The sequence below is a fragment of the Hyla sarda genome, chromosome 11 (genome assembly GCF_029499605.1).
Source record: "Hyla sarda isolate aHylSar1 chromosome 11, aHylSar1.hap1, whole genome shotgun sequence".
Lineage (NCBI taxonomy): Eukaryota > Metazoa > Chordata > Amphibia > Anura > Hylidae > Hyla > Hyla sarda.
The window spans coordinates 17,329,874-17,344,201 of NC_079199.1; the positions used below are offsets into that span (position 1 = coordinate 17,329,874).

Consider the following 14,328-nt stretch of genomic DNA (forward strand, 5'->3'; position numbering starts at 1 on the left):
TTTTAAATCAACTGGTGCCAGAAAGTTAAACAGATTTGTAAATTACTTCTGTTAAAAAATCTTAATCCTTCCAGTACTTATTAGCTTCTAAATACTACAGAGGAAATTCTTTTCTTTTTGGAACACAGAGCTCTCTGCTGACATCACGAGCACAGTGCTCTCTGCTGACATCTCTGTCCATTTCATGAACTGTCCAGAGCAGCATATGATTGCTATGGGGATTTTTTCCTACTCTGGACAGTTCTTAAAATGAACAGAGATGTCAGCAGAGAGCACTGTGTTCATGATGTCAGCAGACAGTTCTGTGTTCCAAAAAGAAAATAATTTCCTCTGTAGTATTCAGCAGCTAATAAGTACTGGAAGCATTAAGATTTTTTAATAGAAGTAATTTACAAATCTGTTTAACTTTCTGGCACCGGTTGATTTAAAAAAAAAAAAGTTTTCCACCAGAGTACCCCTTTAAGGGGAGATTCATCAAAACCTGTCCAGAGGAAAAGGTGCTGAGTTGCCCATAGCAACCAATCAGATCTCTTCTTTCATTTTTCAGAGGCCTATTCAAAATTGAAAGATGTGATCTGATTGGTTGCTATGGGCAACACAGCAACTTTTCCTTCTTTCATTTTTGAATAGGCTTCTGAAAAATGAAAGAAGCGATTTGATTGGTTGCCATGGGCAACTCAGCAACTTTTCCTCTGGACAGGTTTTGATAAATCTCCCCCAATGGGGGGAGATTTATCAAAACCTGTCCAGAGGAAAAGTTGCTGAGTTGCCCATAGCAACCAATCAGATCGCTTCTTTCCATTGACCCTGAATTCCGAGCGCCGGAATAACCGCTCGAGAATGCGTCGTCTCATAGACTGCAATGCATTTCCATGTGTTGTCCGCAGAAAGAATAGACGTGTTTATCCATTCTGCGGACACTACACTTTGAGTTTCCGGATGTTTCCAGCATGGAAATTTGGCTATGTGAATAGCGCAGCAGAATTCGGGACTCTGCTGTTGCGGAAACCCCATTTCGCAGGGAAATTCTGCTGTGTGAACATAGCCTAAGGCAAGCATAGGCAACCTTCGGCACTGCAGATGTCTTGGACTACATCTCCCATGACGCTTTGACATTCACACAGCAGAATATCCGTGGCAGAATTTCTGTTGCGGAAATTCAGCCTTTTGCAAAAATATAAGTCTTGTTTTATAATTATGCAAAATTCTGAATCCTATTGAAGTCAATGGGGCTTGAATTTATGCGGAAAATGTGGAATTCGACCAGAATGTGTGCGGAATTTGTGTGGAATTTGAATTTTAGCAACATTTTGTGCCCATCTTTTTAAATGTACTGAGGAATGCTGCACAATTCTGAAGGAAACTCTGCAGAAAATATTGCACAGATTCTGCACATGCCGAAAGAATGCGGAATTGTGCAAAAATAGATGCGGACGAGATTGATGAAGACATGCCTCAGGTCATTTGTGGTGTTGCAGCTCAGTTTCATTAAAGTGAATGGAGCCAAAATGTAATACCGCACACAACCCGAGGGGAGGGGTGGTGCTGTTTTTGGAAGAAATTAGCTCTGCTTTTCTGTTCCTGGATAACCCCTTTAAAGGGCTCATTCAAAAATATTAGGTCATATGGACTTATATAGAAGGAGTCTCCCTTTTATGCTTTGTAGTATCTCGGCAATCTCAGCTCTGCTACATCTGTAGTTCTGCTACATCTACGTTCACGTTACCGTTGAGCTCCGCCGCCAAAAGTCTGGAGTCAAGGGGAGAAAAAAAACACTGCGTGTCCAATATTTTTCTCCACTCAACTCCCCTAAAATAATGGGCATTCCATATTAGTCAATGGGATCCATCAGGGTGGTGGTCGTTGTGCAGAGTTCGCTCAACTCTTTTATTAGGCGCCGAACAGACCCTTAAAGGGGTACTCCGGTGCTTAGACATCTTATCCCCTATCCAAAGTATAGGGGATAAGATGCCTGATCGCGGGAGTCCCGCCGCTGGGGATCCCCGTGATCTTGCACACCGCACCCCGTTTGTAATCAGTCCCCTGAGCGTGTTCGCTGATTACCGGCAACCACAGGGCTGACGGCGTGTGACGTCACGCTCCACCCCCCGCGTGTCCGTTCTGACAGCTATCACGCCCCCTCCCATAGGCTTGCATTGAGGGGCGGAGCGTGACGTCACACGGGGACGGAGGTGTGACGTCACACGCCACCGGCCCTGTGGTCGCCGGTAATCAGACCCGGAGCGAACACGCTCCTGGGACTGATTACAAACGGGGTGCCACGTGCGAGATCCCGGGGGTCCCCAGCGGCGGGACTCCCGCGATCAAGCATCTTATCCCCTATCCTTTGGACAGGGGATAAGATGTCTAAGCACCAGAGTGCCCCTTTAATGGGGCACAACAGGCATGTGAACGTAGCCTAAACTAAACTGTAAAATAGTGTAGATGTAGCAGTGCTAAGATTCATTTATTATTATTATTTTTTTTTAACACATAGGGCTGAGGTACATATAGTTTAGTTTATTTATTATTATTATGGCATTTTCTTCGGCTGCCCGGACATGCTGAAAGTTGAAGTTCTGCATCAGCTGGAAGCCCACTGGTTGGAAAACACTGGTTGGGCACTGGTTTGAATTATATATTTTTGTATATTTTTGCATATTTTAATTTTTGGTTGGGAAACACTACAAAGGCAAATTAATTTCTTACAGATTATACATAAAAATCAAAGAACTTTAAAGGGGTACTCCGGCAAAAAACATAGACGTCTGATCTCCGCCGCAACACCCCGGTCATCCGTTCACGGAGCGGAGTGCGACTACAGTCGCCACGCTCCCTCCATTCATGTCTATGGGAGGAGGCGTGACGGCTACTACGTAGCCGTCACGCCCCCTCCCATAGACATGAATGGAGGGGGCGTGGCATGGCATTTTTTGGACGCCGATGCTGCCAACCCGGAGATCCAAAGGATAGGGGATAAGATGTCTGATCGTGAGGGTCCCGCCGCTGGGGACCCCCCCGCGATCAGACATCTTATCCCCTATCCTTTGGATAGGGGATAAGATGTTTTTCGCCTGAGTACCCCTTTGAATTGGTGTCTCCGTTCAAACAGGTAAATGCTATGTGGCTCGTATATCCAGAAAAAACTCCATTGCCAACAATCTACAGAAATGTTTCATGACTTCAGTACTTTCGTATGCATTTACCGTATATTTGCGCCCAACGCTGCCATATAAAAAAATAAAAAAGACATTTGCATTTTGAATCCTTGCCATTGCTTCTATTGTCGGGTTTATTGAAATATAGATCAGGTAATCTGACGTGGTGCCAAAGCCGTTTCCTTCACAGCTGCTCACGGGATTTACACATCTACACAAGCCTCTTCAAAGCATACAGGGTTTTCTCCCAGACAAGCATAGAACTAGAAGTAATATGTTTTGTGCTACAGGAAGAGTTAGAGCCAATACTACTAAATTCTATGTAAATAAATAAAATAAAAAAACAGCAGGTTCTCGCTTGGAATCCTGGACTGAATCACGATGAGGAGATTTCACGAACAATATCTAGCGTTGATCGTCAATGGAAGACGTCGATCTCTTGACCAAGCTTTCTCGGCTCGCCAAACTTTCAGAGAGAACAGCTTAGTCCTGATATTGCCAGGTCTTCGCGAGCCAAAATTGGCAATGTTCGAAAGTTCGGATCAAATCCGGGTTCGGGGGGGGGGGGGAGCTCGGCTCGCTCAACTGTAATTATGGCCTATTGGATCAGCTTTTGTAACAGTAGTTATAAAATATCAACTTAAAGGGGTACTCCACTGCTCACCGTTTGGAACAAACTGTTCCGAACGCTGGAGCCGATGCTGGGAGCGTGTGACTTCATAGCCCCGCCCCCTCATGACGTCATGTCCTGACCCCTCAATGCAAGTCTATGGGAGGGGGCGTGTTTTTCACGTGCACATTTTTATGCAAATTTTCAATGCAAATTTTCACATGGAAGAAAAGTTAATGAACATAGTGAATATGCCAATTTCGCAAACATAGGACGAATGATCGTCAATATATTTGTGAAATATTGAATATGGCAAATTCGAATATGGCCACTGCCGCTCATCACTATACAGAGCGGGGTTTTCTGGCTATGCTGGTTAGAGGCCTGTTGACGAGGGTCTATGGAGCAGCATAATGGTTTGGGAAGATTTTTAGGCACTCTTCAGAGAATTCCCAGTGGAGTGCCATTGATCGACAAATCTTCACACAATATTATTGAATGTTATTCCCCCTTTAAACTTAATACCTTGAAAAATAAAAATTTAGGAGTACCTGTATACTAGGAAAATAGTAGCAAAAAAAAGTCTCTTAGTGAACGATCGATGGGTCACTGCTACATAGAAGTAAAATCATGCTGATAATCTCTTCCTCTTATGAATTGCTCCATGAAGGAGAATGAGAGGTTATTGTGTCTTTATACTTGTGTGTCCAATGACCAGGTGACCAAAGATAGGTTTCAAAATGGCCGACTATGGTTACAATTTGGGTAAAAAAAAAGTTCTTAAGCACAAACTGACTTACTGTATAAAAAAAATCCTTATGAGGATATGCAAGTCTTAATGTTTGGGTGGAGTTTTGCGTCACTTTTATCTTCAAGTGCTACTTCATCAATACGTCGGTATAATAACTGATTTCATCCCTTGTGATGATTCCGCCTCAAATGCAATAAAAGGAATAAAAATCTGCTGATAAAAACCGTAACGCATGATGCAGCGATCTCTCAGGATTCTCTATAACAAAGTGCTTTTTTTTTTTAAGCTTTCCCGAATCATATTGTAAGCACAACTTAATTAAAGCAGTTTATTAAATGTAATTAATATGATTTGGTACTGAGGTGAATTATGCCGAGTCTAGTGAATATAGAGAGTGTTTCCCACAGGAAGATTCTAATAATATTTCTTCAGTCCTTCAATAAAAGTCAATGGGGTTGTCTAATCCTTATCTAGCCTGTTCCTACATATTTAAAATGCTAAAGATTATGAATGTGACCTTAATATTGAATCTAAACAAACTTTGAAAATTAGGTACATTGACGACGTTTTTCCATTTTATGGTATACACAAAAAGCAGTGCCAAAGGACTCTCCCTTGTCTTTAGTGGATATTCATAAAATATTCTGGATGGAGTTTTCTTCAATCATTCAGTAATAAATCTATGTGATTTTCTAATCCTAAACTAGCCTGTTCCTACATACACATTTAGGATACTAATGATTAGTGATGAGCGGCATATGCCATATTCAAATTTGCGATATTTCGCAAATATATGGACGAATATTCGTCCTATATTCGCGAAATTCGCATATTCGATATATTCAGAGTTATTTTTGCTTTGGGTAAATGCAAACGCGCATGCGGATAACTCTACCTATCTATCTATATTATCTATCTATCTCATATCTATCTCCTATCTATCTATCTATCTCATGTCTATCTATCTATCTATCTCATATCTATATATCTATCTCATATCTATCTATCGATCTTCTATCTATCTATCTCATATCTATCTATCTATCTCCTATCTATCTCATATCTATCTCATATCTATTTATCTCCTATCTATCTATCCATCTATCTCATATCTATCTATCTATCTATCTATCTATCTATCTATCTCATTTCTATCTATCTCATATCTATCTATCTATCTATCTAATATCTATCTATGTCATATCTATCTATCTCATATCTATCTATCTATCTATCAATCTCATTTCTATCTATCTCATATCTATCTATCTATCTCATATCTATCTATCTCATATCTATCTATCTCATATCTATCTATCTATCTATCTATCAATCTCATTTCTTTCTATCTATCTATCTATCTATCTAATATCTATCTATGTCATATCTATCTATCTATCTATCTACCTATCTCATATCTATCTATCTCCTATCTATCTCATATCTATCTATCTATCTCCTAATATTCTTGTTCTATACAGAAGTAATAATGGGTAATTTTGAATATTGCCATGTCACATTCACAAATATCGTCACTCTCTATCTACCTATCTAATTTTAGTGACGATATTCACGAATATTCGCCCTCCAGTCTAATACAGTACATAGTATAGGAGCCTTCTTTAGACCACAAGCTGGAAGCAGGGAGGGATGAGATCACTCTGATGTGTTCTACGGGGAAAAAAATTATGAATATTCGTAATTGCGTATAGCGCTATATCCGCCATATTCAAGAAAATGCGAAATTTGCAATAAATATTAAATTGTGAATATTCCCGCTCAATACTACTAATGATTAGAGATGTAACCAAAATAGTGAACATAAACATAGAAAATGCGATATGTCACCACCTAGTTGCAGTACATGCCAAATTGTACATGGAGAATGGATTGGTAGAGAGCCACTCGAGGTGCCCAGTGTAAGTTATACAGAAAGATTCCAAGTTCACCTACCATATAGAATCCACAGCGTTCTTGAACTTCGGCTTTTCCATTTTATTGCTCTAAAGTGGTACAAAGCACTTAAGGACAGGTCATACACCAGCGCACATTTCACACCATGTAATGCTTTGTCAAGGTATCACATGATATGAAATGTGTATTGGTGTTTGACCTTCGCCTCCCATGTGGTGCAAAAGAATATGGAGACTTAAAACTTTTTTTTTCTTTTTTTTTTAAATCAACTGGTGCCACAAAGTTAAACAGATTTGCAAATTACTTCTATTTAAAAATCTTAATCCTTCCAGTACTTATCAGCTGTTGTATGCTCCACAGGAAGTTGTATTTCTTCCTGAAGTTCTTTTCAGTCTGACCACAGTGCTCTCTGCTGACACCTCTGTCCATATCAGGACCTGTCCAGAGCAGGAGAAGTTTGCTATGAAGATTTTCTCCTACTCTGGACAGTTCCTAAGACAGACAGAGATGACAGCAGAGAGCACTTTGGTCAGACAGAAAAGAATTCCAAAAAGAAATACAACTTCCTGTGGAGCATACAGCAACTGATAAGTACTGGAAGGATTAAGATTTTTAAATAGAAGCAATTTACAAATTTGTTCAACTTTCTGGCACCAGTTGATTTAAAAAAATGGTTTCCCCTGGAGTACCCCTTTAATTAAAGGGGGTGCAGTAGTAGCATGAAACCTAGTGCCTAGGTGAGAACAAAGGCCACTCGGCCACAAAAGATGACTCCAGTGTTGTAAATGTTGAATGGTTGGTAGGGTGATCTGATATTCTTCTTGCGTTGAAGCCCAGGAGCTTCCAGTAACACCTCTGAGTCTTTTGTCGGAACACCTGTTACTTCTACCTGTAACTTCTACCAATATATTGGTGGCAGACCACTAATTTAGTTAAATTTTATACAGGTTAAAGGGGTTATCCACGGAAAGAAAAACAGAGCTTATTTCTTTAAAAAAACGCTCCCCATCTGTCTCCAGGTTGGGTGTGGTTCTCCAGCTCAGTTCCATTGAAATGAATGGAGCCAAGTTGTAATACCAAACACAACCTGAGGACAGATGTGGAGCTGTTTTTGTATTCCTGGATAACCCCTTTAAAGCGGTACTCCGCCCCTAGACATCTTATCCCCTAAGGATAGGGGATAAGATGTCTGATCACGGGGACCGCTGGGGACCCCTACAATATCGGCTATGGCAACCCAGACATCCAGTGCATGGAGCAAACTTTTCTCCAAACCTGATGACTGGCGATGCGGGGTGGAGGCTCATGGCTAGAGATGAGCGAACTTGCAGTAAATTCGATTCGTCACGAACTTCTCGGCTCAGCAGTTGATAACTTTTCCTGCATAAATTAGTTCAGCTTTCCGGTGCTCCGGTGGGCTGGAAAAGGTGGATACAGTCCTAGGAGACTCTTTCCTAGGAATGTATCCACCTTTTCCAGCCCACCGGAGCACCTGAAAGCTGAACTAATTTATGCAGGAAAAGTCATCAACTGCCGAGCCGAGAAGTTCGTGACGAATCAAATTTACTGTAAGTTCGCTCATCTCTACTCATGGCATCACGGCCATGCCCCACTCGTGACATCACTGCCATGCCTCCTCAATGCAAGTCTATGAGAGGGGGCGTGATGGCCATCACGCCCCCTCCCATAGACTTGCATTGAGGGGGCGTGGCCGTGAGAGAGAACTGCAGAACCAAGGGAGATCGTGGGGGTCCCCAGCTGCCGGACCCCAGCCGGACCCCAGATCAGATATCATATTCCCTATCCTTTGGATAGGGGATAAGAAGTCTAGGGGCGGAGTACCCCTTTAATAAATGATTTGGTCCCCTTTAGTCTCTTTAAGCCAGAATTTAGAATCCATTTCCCTATTATAGCATTGACAGCAGGAATTGTTTTCTTAGGTAAAGCAGAAAAGTTGTCCTTTTTATAAAAAGACCGGCAATTTCCAACTACTGTCTGGCAAGGCATGCTGGGAATTGTAATGCCGTAACAGCTGGAGAGCCAAAGGTTGGAGACTACTGATATAAGATTTCAATTTCCCTTAATATTCTTACATATGCTGGAATCCGCTCATCCCCGTGTACCAATTTTCCGGCATTTCTATTCAGCATAACTCAGCTTAATATCATCTTCTTCCGCTGAACATACATAATATTTTTTTTATAAGAGGACCTTTTAAATAAATGTTTAAACAGAACACCATATTGTGGAGCTACGTAAAGAGCTATTCCAGGAGGCCCCATAGGTTGCAGCCGCAGATGTAGCGTTGCTTTACTAATGATAATTACACTTTATTTTAATCAAATGGATTTGTCTTACCATGTAAACTTAGTTTCTATCTGTTCTGCAGCAATTACGCCCCAAGTCGACTGAGACCTATAGTACCATAAGGATTATACCTGCCTAAAAGCTATAGGCTGTGCTCTGTACTGCCCAGAAATGTCCTTTACATACAAATCTAATAGTGAAATCTAATTTGCTCAACAGTTCCCCTGTCACGCCCCCCTCCCATAGACATGAATGGAGGGGGCGTGGTATGACGTCACTGGAAACCCATTGTTGCATGGAGATCGTGGAGGGTCGCAGCGGCGCGACCCCCGCAATCAGGCTCAAGTCCTGGGGGAAAAAAAGTGTAGGAACTCACCCAGAAATTCCACTTAAGGGCTGGTCCTGCAGGACTCCTGGTAATGGAAACAGTGTTCCTGCTGTGGAAAAAGTGCAGGAACTCCGTTCCCATGCGTTCCTGCAGGACTTGAGCCCTGCCCTGCGATCAGACATCTTATGCCCTATCCTTTGTTTAGGTGGGTGGAGTGCCCCTTTAAATATACTGAAACTCTGGGAAGAGTCCCACAACATGAAACGCGTTAAGGTCACACGACATGACTTGTATACCAGTGTTGCTCCCGAATATTCGCAATTCGAATATTCGTCGCGAATATCGCATATTCGCGAATTTGCTAATATTACGAATTTCGCGATTAAAATTCGCTATTACGAATATTCCTCTTTTTTTCAAACTGTTTTAAAAACTGAGCACATTGTAGGGATCTCCTTCGACTGATAAATGCAACGCTTGTATCATTTCATTAAAGACCCAGGGATGAGACTGTGAGGCGAAAGGTTTATGCTTGCGAATATTTGGGGAAATTCTGCCCTACTTATGCCTGTGAGACAATGAGAGTTCTGCAAGCACAGTTGTCAGAGCTTAGCAACATCCCTAGCAACGTCCCTCGCATGATGTTATAGCGCGCATGCGCAGACGAGCGAAATTTCGCTATTAATTTCGCATTCACAATAGCGAAATTCCGCAATTCAAAAAAACGTCACAAATATAACGAATATTCGAATTTCACGAATATGGGACGAATATTCGTCCTCATATTTGCGAAATATCTTGAATTTGAATAAGGTCAATAGATATGAGCGAACTTACAGTAAATTCGATTCGTCACGAACTTCTCGGCTGGGCAGTTGATGACTTTTCCTGCATAAATTAGTTCAGCTTTCCGGTGCTCCGGTGGGCTGGAAAAGGTGGATACAGTCCTAGGAGACTCTTTCCTAGGACTGTATCCACCTTTTCCAGCCCACCGGAGCACCTGAAAACTGAACTAATTTACGCAGGAAAAGTCATCGACTGCTGAGCCGAGAAGTTCGTGACGAATCGAATTTACTGTAAGTTCGCTCATCTCTAATGGCCAATACCGCTCATCACTATTGTATACAATATCCTGCAGAAATAATGCAAACTCCCAATGTAGCCTTATAAAGTATAATTTCCGCTTTACAGGTGTGAATGGTTGGGATGAGTTATTAGGCATTGTATTGTGCCTTAGACATAATAAATCTGCCTTTGTCCACTGCGAAGATCCCGCGTCGCCGTATTCTGTCAGCCAAATTCTAATTTGAATTCACAGCCCAATGATTTCCTTAAGAGATGTCAGCGTAATGTTAAAAATTATTGATGCCAATCTATTACAGGCCGGACTCCCAGCAGAGCTACAAAATGCACCATTTGCTGTAAGTGCAGAGGAGTCGGCTCCTCGCTCGGATGTTTCATAAACCTGGGAAAAGACAATAACACTCGTCCGTCCCCGGCTATAACTGATTATGACATATCTCTCTGCTTAGCGCTAAGGTAAATAAGCCGGAATAAGAAAGGAGAGAAAACCTCATGGAGAGACGTATTAATTGCTTGGGAATCGGCGATGATTTGGAATGGATTAAGTTTGATGGATTTGCTCATTTTTCTCAACAGAAACAAAGAAAAACCTATTTGTTTGCAAATTTCATATCTAGGTCTACAAGCGACGTGTTGGGGTCTAGCTGTACACCAAATTATGACTTGTTAGGCTGGGTTCACATATATCTGTCGTCCGGCACAGTTTCCCTCCGAAGTGCACCGGAGGGAAACTGATGCTAGAACTGATCCCATTCATTTGAACGGGACAGTTCACAATCATCCAGCGTCTCAATTCTGACCGGATGGTTGGACATGCCGGAGGGCACCGGACAGGGGAACGCAGTTTGCTGCGTTCCCCTGTCCGTTGCCCAGAAACAATGGACACCGCGTGCCATACAACTGATGACAAGTTGTCATCAGTTGTGGCATCAGTTGCGTCGAGATTTAGGCTGAGTTTATCTATGCCGGATGTCGGACCTATGTGAACCCAGCCTTATTTAGTTCTGTGCTTCTAAGAGGCAATATATGATAAAAAAAAAAATGACCTTTCATATAAATAATTGTTTTGAAAATAGCATAATAACTCTTTATTTATACAGTGGTCCCTCAACATAGGATGGTAATCCGTTCCAAATGGACCATCGTTTGTTGAAACCATCGTATGTTGAGGGATCCGTGCAATGTAAAGTATAGGACAGTGGTCTACAACCTGCAGACCTCCAGATGTTGCAAAACTACAACACCCAGCATGCCCGGACAGCCAACGGGGGTCAGTCTTGGGTCCTGTTCTATTTAATATAATCATTAATGACCTTGTAGAGGGGTTGAACAGTAAAGTAGCAATCTTTGCAGATGATACTATACTCTGTAAAGCAGTAAACACAATAGAGGACAGTGCACTGTTACAAATGGATCTGGATAGGTTGGAGGTTTGGGCTGGGAAGGGGCAGATGAGGTTCGACACTGATAAAAGTAAGGTAATGCACATGGGGAGGAAAAATCCGGGCTGGGATTAGATATTAAATGGGAGAACACTTGGGACGGCTGATGTGGAAAAGGACTTAGGAGTCTTAGTTAACAGTAAATTTAGCTGTATTGACCAATGTCAGGCAGGTGCTGCCAAGGCAAATAAAATCATGGGGGGCATCAATAGGGGCATAGATGCCCATGACAAGGAAATAATTCTACCGCTGTACAAATCACTAGTCAGACCACACATGGAATACTGTGTACAGTACTGGTCAGACCACACATAGAATACTGTGTACAGTACTGGTCAGACCACACATAGAATACTGTGTACAGTACTGGTCAGACCACACATAGAATACTGTGTACAGTACTGGTCAGACCACACATAGAATACTGTGTACAGTACTGGTCAGACCACACATGGAATACTGTGTACAGTACTGGTCAGACCACACATAGAATATTGTGTACAGTACTGGTCAGACCACACATAGAATACTGTGTACAGTACTGGTCAGTCCACACATGGAATACTGTGTACAGTACTGGTCAGACCACACATGGAATACTGTGTACAGTACTGGTCAGACCACACATGGAATACTGTGTACAGTACTGGGCACCAGTGTACGAGAAAGATATAGTGGAGCTGGAGAGGGTTCAAAGACGGGCAACCAGGGTAATACGGGGAATGGGAGGACTACAGTACCCAGAAAGATTATCAGAATTAGGGTTATTTAGTTTAGAAAAAAGAAGGTTTAGGGGAGACCTAATAACTATGTATAAATACACCATGGGACCGTACAGATATCTCTCCATGACCTATTTATACCCAGGACTGTATCTATAACAAGGGGGCATCCTCTACGTCTAGAGGAAAGGTTTCCACACCAGCACAGACGGGGGTTCTTTACTGTAAGAGCAGTGAGACTGTGGAATTCTCTCCCGGAGGAGGTGGTCATGATGAACTCTGTAAAAGAATATAAAAGGGGTCTGGATGCATTTTTGGAGAATAATAACATTACAGGTTATGGATTCTAGATCTATAGGGATGGAACGTTGATCCAGGGATTTATTCTGATGCCATATTTGTAGTTGGGAAGGAATTTTTACCTCTAGTATGAGGGTTTTTTGCCTTCCTCTGGATCAACTCAGTAGGGACTCGTTAGAGACATAGGTTGAACTTGATGCACTCTGTTTCTTTTTTCAACCTTATGAACTATGAACTATGTATGTTGAGTCTGGTTTCAATTTACAATGGTCCAGAAAAGACCATTGTATCTTGAGGTGATTGTAAGTTCAGGGACCACTGTAAACTCAAATTGGTCCCTGTCCCCATTGGGGCTCACAATCTAAACCTTTCAGTATGTTTTGGAGTGTGGGAGGAAGCCGGAATACCCGGAAGAAACCCATGCAAACATGGAGAAAACATAAATATATTTTCAGATATTGTCCTTGGTGGGATTTGAACCAAGGACCCCAGCGCTGCAAGGCAGCAGTGCTAACAATTGAGCCACTGTGTTACCCTGTCATTACAAATCACTGCTGATTCCCAAGCAATTGATAATAATAATAATAATAATTGTTGTCTGCACAATAACTACAGCACGCTCACAACACTCCCCCTTACAGCATAGTTCGCTCTTGTGCATGTCAGAGAGGCATCCTCTGATTATCCTAGGTCCAGAAAAGCTGGAAAGTTGATTTTTTTATGTCAGGGAAGATAGTTACCCCATGGTTAGAGTGGAGCGAGCTTTCCAGAAGTTCAAGCTTTCCAAAAGCTTCACAGCGCAACTTAACTATTTTGTCACAGTAAAATAGCGAATCCCCTGGTTTACTGTAACATCTTGCGGGGCTGAGCTATATGGCTGTATAATGTGTACAATGAAAAGAGTGATACTAGTGACGAACCAGCGACGTCAGTATCACTCTCTTATCTGTATACCTTACACTGTCATATTGATGGCTGCATAATGTATATCCATCCTTCCTCACTCCCCTCCAAAGAGTTAAGTAGTGCTGCAGAGCTCAGCAGCACCAATTAACACCTTCCTTGCTACTCTGAGCGGTACCCGCACCTGTCAGCTCAGCCCAAAATTTCGGCGAGCCGCGAGCCCATCCGCCACCCCTCCCCCTTCTTTGGGTCAAGAGGCGTCTGACGGTTTGGCACTATGGTAAAAAATATTGAATGTACTGTTTAGAAGAGAAAACTGTGTTCTAGAGAGCAGATGTTGTGGATTTGCTATGGCTTATAGATTTTTTTTATTAGATATGTAGATAGATATGATAGATGTAAGAAGAAATTGAGGAAAGTGGTATAAATTAGAGCAAATAAATCAAAATGGCGCACACATAGCATAATACATTTGTCAGACAATTCTCTCTTTTATAAACCACCTCATGGCTTGAATTCTATATCCCAATATTTGACACATTTCACAAATCCTCTTTGCCACCTCCTGAATCCTACGTAGATTCATAAATCTACCCAATTTCATTTGAATATGATTGTCCCTATGGAAATACATTATTCGACCATTTGTCTAGTAGATTTGTCCACTGGAGGATTTTCCCTATCGTGCTCAGAATATATTTCATGTGTCCTTGGTTGAACAAACAGTAAATCGTCTTTTATATGCAATTTGTTCCCTTATCACTGTTATTGGGGAACTTAAAGTTCTTCTCCCAACACAAGCAGGTAAGA

General features: G+C 41.9%; 1 protein-coding gene across 2 annotated transcripts in view; it reads right to left on the reverse strand.

Annotated features, from left to right (window-relative positions):
* The window catches only part of MDGA2 (MAM domain containing glycosylphosphatidylinositol anchor 2), a 544,404-nt gene that overhangs the window by 378,089 nt on the left and 151,987 nt on the right, over positions 1-14,328 (reverse strand). The window lies entirely within an intron of this gene.